Source organism: Belonocnema kinseyi, chromosome 8 (assembly GCF_010883055.1).
Source record: "Belonocnema kinseyi isolate 2016_QV_RU_SX_M_011 chromosome 8, B_treatae_v1, whole genome shotgun sequence".
In the NCBI taxonomy this organism is placed as follows: domain Eukaryota; kingdom Metazoa; phylum Arthropoda; class Insecta; order Hymenoptera; family Cynipidae; genus Belonocnema; species Belonocnema kinseyi.
In genome coordinates this window covers 109320562-109328421 of record NC_046664.1, presented here as the reverse complement: position 1 = coordinate 109328421, position 7860 = coordinate 109320562, and positions in this window count along the sequence as shown.

Below are 7860 nucleotides of genomic sequence, written 5' to 3'. Positions count from 1 at the left end.
AAAAATTAGAAAAATTCAGACCTAATAAATCTAATTTGTATGTGCTTAAGAATCCATTCCTAGTTTTTCAAGCTGCTGACAACTAGTCTCGATAGGTGAATGATTAAGGTCCTTGATTAGCGTGCGATAGGTTGTACGTTCGAATCCCCCTCGTTGCGTGCGAAATTTTAATTGTTAATAAAGTGTTAAAAATACGATTTACCAATTAATCATATGTAGATGCATGTATATCTTGAAAAAAATCAAGTACTTTGTGTAATTATAAATTTTTAAGGATTCTTTTTTATAATTTTAAGCGCAATTTTACTAATCACTGAAGAGTAGCATCTACTGCGCACGCAGACGCATGTACGATTCTTGTTCAGTAGATCGCACTCATCTTCGGTATGTTCTACTGAACAGGAATTGTACGTGCGACTGCTTGCGTAGTAGAAGCTACTCTTCAGCGACTAGTAGAGTCGACTCAACACGCGTTCAGTAGATTCTACTCTTGTAGTGGCCCGTCCATAATTTACTATTCCGTTTAGTGGCTCTAACCTTGCAAGGGTAGGAGCCACTGTAGTTCCAGTTTGTATTTTTCACGCTTAAGTCTCCATATGTTAAAACTTTGCTTGATAATTTAAAAATTGATTCTAGATCTTTTACTTTAATCTTATTCTGTGGAGGTTTGTACATTGAAACAATTACTGTATTATCGTCTAGTTTGATACTCACAGCTTCTATACTATTAGAATCAATAGGAACCTCATGCTATTTAATTTCAGTTTTGATCAATATCATGACCCCACCGCCAGTTTGCTTAGGGTTTCTATCCTTCTTAATACAATTATATCCCTGCATTTAACATTTTTTCTCATCATTTAGCTTTGTATCATTTATGAGCATAATATCAACCTTATTATCACATATGAATTGCTGAAGCTCACTTTCCTGACTAAATAGTCTATTTGCATTCCAATAGCAAATAATAAGAGCAGAGATATCACGCCTAGTAGCTGCCACTTAGAACCTCATAGAATACTTATAATTGTGACATCGTGTCTGTACAATTTGCTAATTTAGAATTTAGAACCCTAACGAATCTGAAAATCTTACCTAGATCTAACAGTTGTCTCAGCTTGCCGAATTCTTCCATAACGTTTTGAAAATCTGTCAGATTTTTGCTTGGTTCTTGATGTGGTTTCTCTGCCGGTCCTCCGCTTCTACGTGCTGTGTTCCGCGCCGAAGAGAACGGGAGAGGATTTCGCTTTTTTTAGGGCTGGAAAGTCTTGTAGTAGATAGGGCTGGAAACCCCGACTGGTCCTTGGATGGTCATCATTAATAACTTTTTTATGGTCGCTCTTGTTTTGCGTCTTTCTCTCTTGAACTTTTACTAAATGCTTGAGATAAGCAGAACACTTTGAGTAATTTGTGGGGTGTTGTCCCCCACAGCTCACACATTTTGGGGCTTCATCACTTTTTTTGTCACAGCGAGTAGTTAGGTGATTTTTATCGCACTTTTCACACTTACGTTTCTTATGGCACATGGGGGATCCGTGGCCAAAAGCTTGACAGTTGTGACATTGGGTCATCTGTCCAGGATTTTTGTATTTTTTATCCATTTTTGTCCATTTTATCTTCAAAAGTGATCATGTACACTGGGTTTTGTGTTCAGCTCCTTCACTGATTTATTTTTCCTTAAGGTAGAGATATTTCCACACACAACACCCTGTTGTTTGAGGTTCTCAGAGATTTCCGCTAAAGGGATGATAGGAAGTCCTTTGCCAATGATGCACTTCAGTTGAAGCCACTTTGAAATATAGGAAAAGAAGGCCGTCTTATCAGCTTATAGTTTCTTGCGCAACGCTGCGAAGTCATCTGCCGATTTGCTGTGGATGGTGAGCCTATCGGGAGAGTAGGCGATTGCAGGATGTGTTTCGTACAGCAGAAGTTACAGTTTTCAAAGCAATCCTTCTATGATCCAATCATGATCGGCTAATCAAATCAATCAGTTCATGCTCCTGCCGTTCAGGGTTTCGAGCAGTCACTTAAATAGGTTGGTCTCGGCGATGGTTGTCGGCTCGCGAGAGGTTCTTCAGTTTCTTCGAAAAATCTTTAATGCTTCTTTTTTAAACATTGATTTGGAAAAATAAATTTTAACCAATCAAATGTAGATTTTTGAACCTTTCGAAAAACGTGGATAATTCAAACTGATTTTTTATTTTGAAACCTTTTCACGTATTTTAAAAGATTTCAATTGTACGAAGCATTCCTTAAGTCTTTTAGCAAGATTTAAGTAATTATTTTTGTTTAAACTAATTTGAAGAGAATATTTTAAAAGATTTTAAAACATTTAAACATATTCTCGAACTTGCGACAAAAAGAATGTGCAAGATTTGAAGGTAATTTTATTAATTTTTCAGATTTTTTTTTAATATCAGGAGAAGTGCGAAATATTTTAAAAGATATTTAGAATGAAAAGAGATATTTCGGGTTCCAATCGTGTAAAAAAATACGAAAGGTGGGCAAAATTAGTAGTTTTTTACACGGTTAGAACCAGAAATATCTCTGTTTATTAAAAAGAATCATCGTGAAAGCATCAAGTCTATACACGGAGAAAAATGGATGCTTAAATGTAGATGTTCAAAGGGTAAGATTGGAGCACCTAACATGCAGATATGCATGCCAAACATTTAACATCTTTTTGAGATGTTAACGTAAAAATATTTTTATGTTAAACTGAAACACATTCAGATATTAAAACCGTCCGAGCGCATGCGCATCGCTCATTGCAATTTCATGGTTGTAATTGATGGCTATATATTTTCAATATTAAAATTATGCAATATTAAAATTTTGGAACTCCAAAGAATAAAAATTAGATGTCCTTAGATAAAATTGGATAACGACTTTTCTGTCTAAAGAAGGGAACAATAATTTATGTTTTAGGTTTATTAACTTAACGCATTTGACAAAAGGATTATAAATTTGAAATACAATTTGAGTTTAAGTAACTTAAAATAGATAGAATATTTAATTTAGGTTACAGATCATTCGTTCTCCGATTACTTATCCCCGTTTTTATTTTGAATTACAAATATTGAATATAAGCTCAACTTGACTGAATGCATCACCTGATCGACATTTCATACCCTTTATCTGTTTTTCGTTCGTTTACGAGCATTAAAGTTTAATTTAAAATTCACAAATAAGTTACAAATTTATTCCTTAAATGATCATAAATGAGTAAACTCCTCAAATATTTACAGACGTTATTTGATGTAACCATATATGCAATATCTCGGACTTTTCAGTTGAACATGTGGGATGTTAGAGGGTAACATTTCACTTTTTAAGATCTACAGATGCTAAGTTTGATCATCTAGATCGTTGTCCTATATATATATATATATATATATATATATATACCGTTGTTATTAATATACATATTCAATTTAAACGAATCACATAATTTAAAATAAGACAGTAAAAAGCAAGGCGGAAAACCGTATTTAAACCTCACCATAAATATCAAAGAAATATTTCTTCAAATCAAAAACATGGATATTTAATTTAACAATATACAGTGAAACTCTTCAATAGGCCTGCCTTCTATAACCCTTCCGAGAATTCACAACTCGCAGCAAGTAGGTGTATCGGGAGCTGCGCGGAGTGTGCAGGGTCTGTGGTTGTCACTCAGGCGAGCAATCAGCCGTGAACAAACAAAGGCGGAGCGGGCTATAATGAGTTAGTTCCCACCCACCTTCAGCCCCAAAATCGGCGCTGTAGAAGAGTTCCACTCACAGAAAAAACTAGGGGTTCACTCATGTTGCGGCTCAAATGAAAGTTGTTGTCATTTGGAACTTGAGCTCCAATAGATACCTGTGTTCACTTATTTTAGAATTTTCAATACAAAATTGGCTTAATTCTACACCGTCTTTAAATTACCTACTCTTAAAAGTTCTGAAAAATCTTAAAAATTATTCACATAATTTTATTTAAAAAATCTTTAATGTACAATTAATAAACTTTGGTGATTAATTATTATTGAGTGAATCTTTTAGAAGCATAGTCTTCACCAAGCTCTATTAAGATCAGCTCAGCCAATTAGCCGTTATTAATATTTTTAAATATTACAATGACCTTTAGTTATTTTGAATTCAATAAAAGTAGAGAGGCTTCAGAAATATTCATTCTTGCATTCGTTTTTGCAACAACCCAACATCACTCCTAACAATATATTTGTACTTTTAAAAAGTAGCATGTGTAATTGCACATCTCTCCATAACAGCAAACATATTACTCAGGATTTCATTGAGCATACTGTTCATTACTGTTGATTTATGGCAAATTTGATTGGTTGAGAACCTAGAAACGAACTCGATGTTTTAAATTAATTCATCAGTTTATTCAAATTCGACCTTCGTAAAAGGGCACCCTTACTTTATAAAGTTGAAAATATACTTACGGTATTTTCTTGAAATAAAGAAAGAAATTCATTTGTTACTTTAAGCGCGCGCATTTTAAATTATATAAATATTCAAATGTTATATTTATAATAAATAATAATTGGGAAATGCTTCAAAAGTGATTTATTAATCCTAAAATAGAATTTTTTAGTGACAGATGAAAAAATATTGTGATTTTATTGCAAAACCCGTTTTTTATTTTGACTTTAGATAAAAAAAAATCAATTTATTTTTAGTAACTTTATTGACTTTATTTCAGGTCAAATTGTTGTGAATGAAAACGATAAAAATTAGAAACTCGACTGAGACAACATTAATCATTGTGCTAAAAAAAAATGATTTCTTTCTCTGAACTCCGATTTAATAACGTCTTTTTAATTAAAATCGAATTAAATTTTTATTTGTCACTTCAAAATCTTATTTTAGGATTAAGAAATTTCTGTTAATGCATTTTATAATCATTATTTATTATAAATATCACATTTGAATATCGACACTATTCAAAATCAGCACGCCAACAGTAACTAATTGTTTTGCCGGCGCGACGCAAGCGCAGTTCAAAAATTTGCCAAGATGTGAACCATGGAGAATAGATATAAGGAGACCAATCTGTAATGCATGGACTTCACCAAAAACGGTCACTTTTCTGTTGCCAGAAGTACGCCCACGCACATGTGTAAAATCACACTTACGTATAGTTCAAAACTTTTCGAAGGTGACGTGCCAACCGCACTTTAAAAAAAATATGGCCGCCTCCATTGTTTTGTTTTGACAGGTCGCTTGAACAAATAAATAATTGATAATCAGACAGAATTTTTCGAAATGTTTGTGGAATAAAAAATTATTCGCCATGGAAGAGGCAGGTAGTATGTTTATGAAAATATCAAATTACTTTTACCAACACTATGCGTGCGACAGTTATTCGACGCGTTCGTAATAAAAACAATAAACATACAACTTATTTCACTCTGAAAGTTTTGTACACTACACTTGTTGGAAACTTTCGCTTTTATACAGCGATGTTTAATTTTAACATTCTTTCCTTTATTCACAAATTATTAATTGTTCAATCATTCTTTATTTACATTTGACTCGCGTTCAAATCGGCAGCCATATTTTTTTAAGTGCGGTTGGCACGACACGCTCGGGAAGTTTTGAACTATACATAAGTGTGATTTTGCACATTGGTGTGTGCGTACTTCTAGCAACAGAAAAGTGTTCATTTTTAGTTCCACTAGTTTGGTCTCCTTATGGCTATTCTCCATGATGTGAACACTGACATGGATAAACCTTTATATTTACAAGTTTGCTGCATAACCTGCAAATGATATTTACCAAGCAGCCCCATGCATCGCCCCCACTTTTCTGGCTTCTTACGATTTTTGAGATACATTTTGAAAGCAGTTCGAACTCTATATTTTTCTGATTTATTTTGCTCATATTATTGATTTTATTATTTATTAAAGTTAAAGAAATTATTTTTTGTTAAAATTATTAATGTAGCTAATAAAAAAATTAATAATATTAAAGAACTCAATGACAAAAATATTTAAAACATATACATGATCAGAAGAATTAATAAAAAATATATGACGTATATTGTATATTGAGGGAATAATTTGGTAAAAAGTGAATGAAAAGACTAATAAATGAGAAAGTGGATTTAATATTATTTATTATAATGTATATATTTATTTAAATTGAACCGAATATCATATATACATTTATACAGTGCAATCATTTATTTGTTGCTTAATCTTGAAAGCTTTTTTCTCACTTCATTCAACCCCTAATAATTTTATTAAAAAATATTAATTTAAAGGAGATTTTGAATTAAATAGTTAATTATATTATTGCAAACCTCATTTCAAAGATGAATAGACTATAAACTATTAAACTCTATAAACAAACGTACCGTACTCATGACGGACAGTAGGAGGAAATTCACTTTTTTCAATGAGCTTGACGCTCCGAACTTTTGTCTTCTATATTTGTTTATTAATAATTTTTCTACTCAAAGCATAGAAAAACTGAAATTGTGTACATAACAATTTTTTACGCTTTGATAACTGATCAGGAAAACTTTATATTGTCTTAAATTAATGTTTAGGGAATCATCAAATACAAATAATTTGTTTATCATTCCATTTATTTGTTGCAAATAAATTTGATAAAGAAATTAACAAATAGCCTTATTATCGGTAAAATTTTTTGGTGCTAAAAGTGCTTCACATTATTGTAGTAATGACATTTAATAACAAAAAATAATTTAAAAGTTTATAAGAACTATTGTTATAAACAATTCTTGTGGCAAAATATTATAATTTGGGATTTTTCAAATTATTATTTCCTTCAAGCGCCAGGAAGAATTCAGGTATTCCCGAAAACAATAAATATTTAATAATATTTGATAAAATATAACAATTTAAATTTTTGTAAATACATTAGATAAAGAAATTCCAAATTTTGGTCCTTTCGCATAGAATTTTTTTTTACACTGTAAATATTTTAAGCTGTTGGGCGAATAACTGCTAGTCACAAAAATATTTGAGAAGTTAACAATAACCTTTGTTATAAATAATTCTCGTGACAAAATATTCAAATGTAAGGTTTTATCAAAAATTTTATTTTCTTTAATCGCTACAATGGCTACGCATATTCCTAAACAATGTATCTTTGATCATATTTAGAGAAATATAACAACTTACTTGTTTATAAATTATTAACATAAAAAATGTCCCAATGTTGGCAATTTTACTTGGAAAAAGTCGGGTTTTCAATCGTCATAGATTGGAAATGAATCATAACACTGCATACTAAGATTTGTTCAATACAAAATCTTTTGACAATAACCCACCGACATGGCCATCAAAGAAAATTTAAATTGGATAAAACCTTAAATTTAAATATGTTGTCACAAGTATTGCTAATAACAGTGGTTATTGTTAACTCTTCTAATATTTTTGTGACTAGCAGTCATTCGTCCAATAGCTTAAAATATTTCCAGTGCAAAAATATTTCCTATGTGTTGGAGTTAGTTCAACTAAACCCTCTTGTGTGCGTGTATGTATAAGCACATGCGAGTACTGAGTGAGAGTGTGTGTGTGTGAGAGGAGTTCACACTGCGGCCTGCGCGCCGTATTCTTTCCAGTGATGACTAACTAGCCACGAGCACTGCTTACAGACGCCTCTGTATCAATAAAGTACCTAATAGAGAATATTGTGCAAGTTCTTTGTGTTCACCTTCAACCGGCTGTCGAAGAAGTGCAAAAGGTTACGGGCCCAGCACGCTTCCACTGCGCCAGGGAAAGTGATGTGCATTGCACAGTAAACAAACAAGTAAGTTTAAAAAGCATTAGACGAAAGATGAAAGCATCGCATATAAAGTGACGTGTTTTCTTTGTTTGCCGGC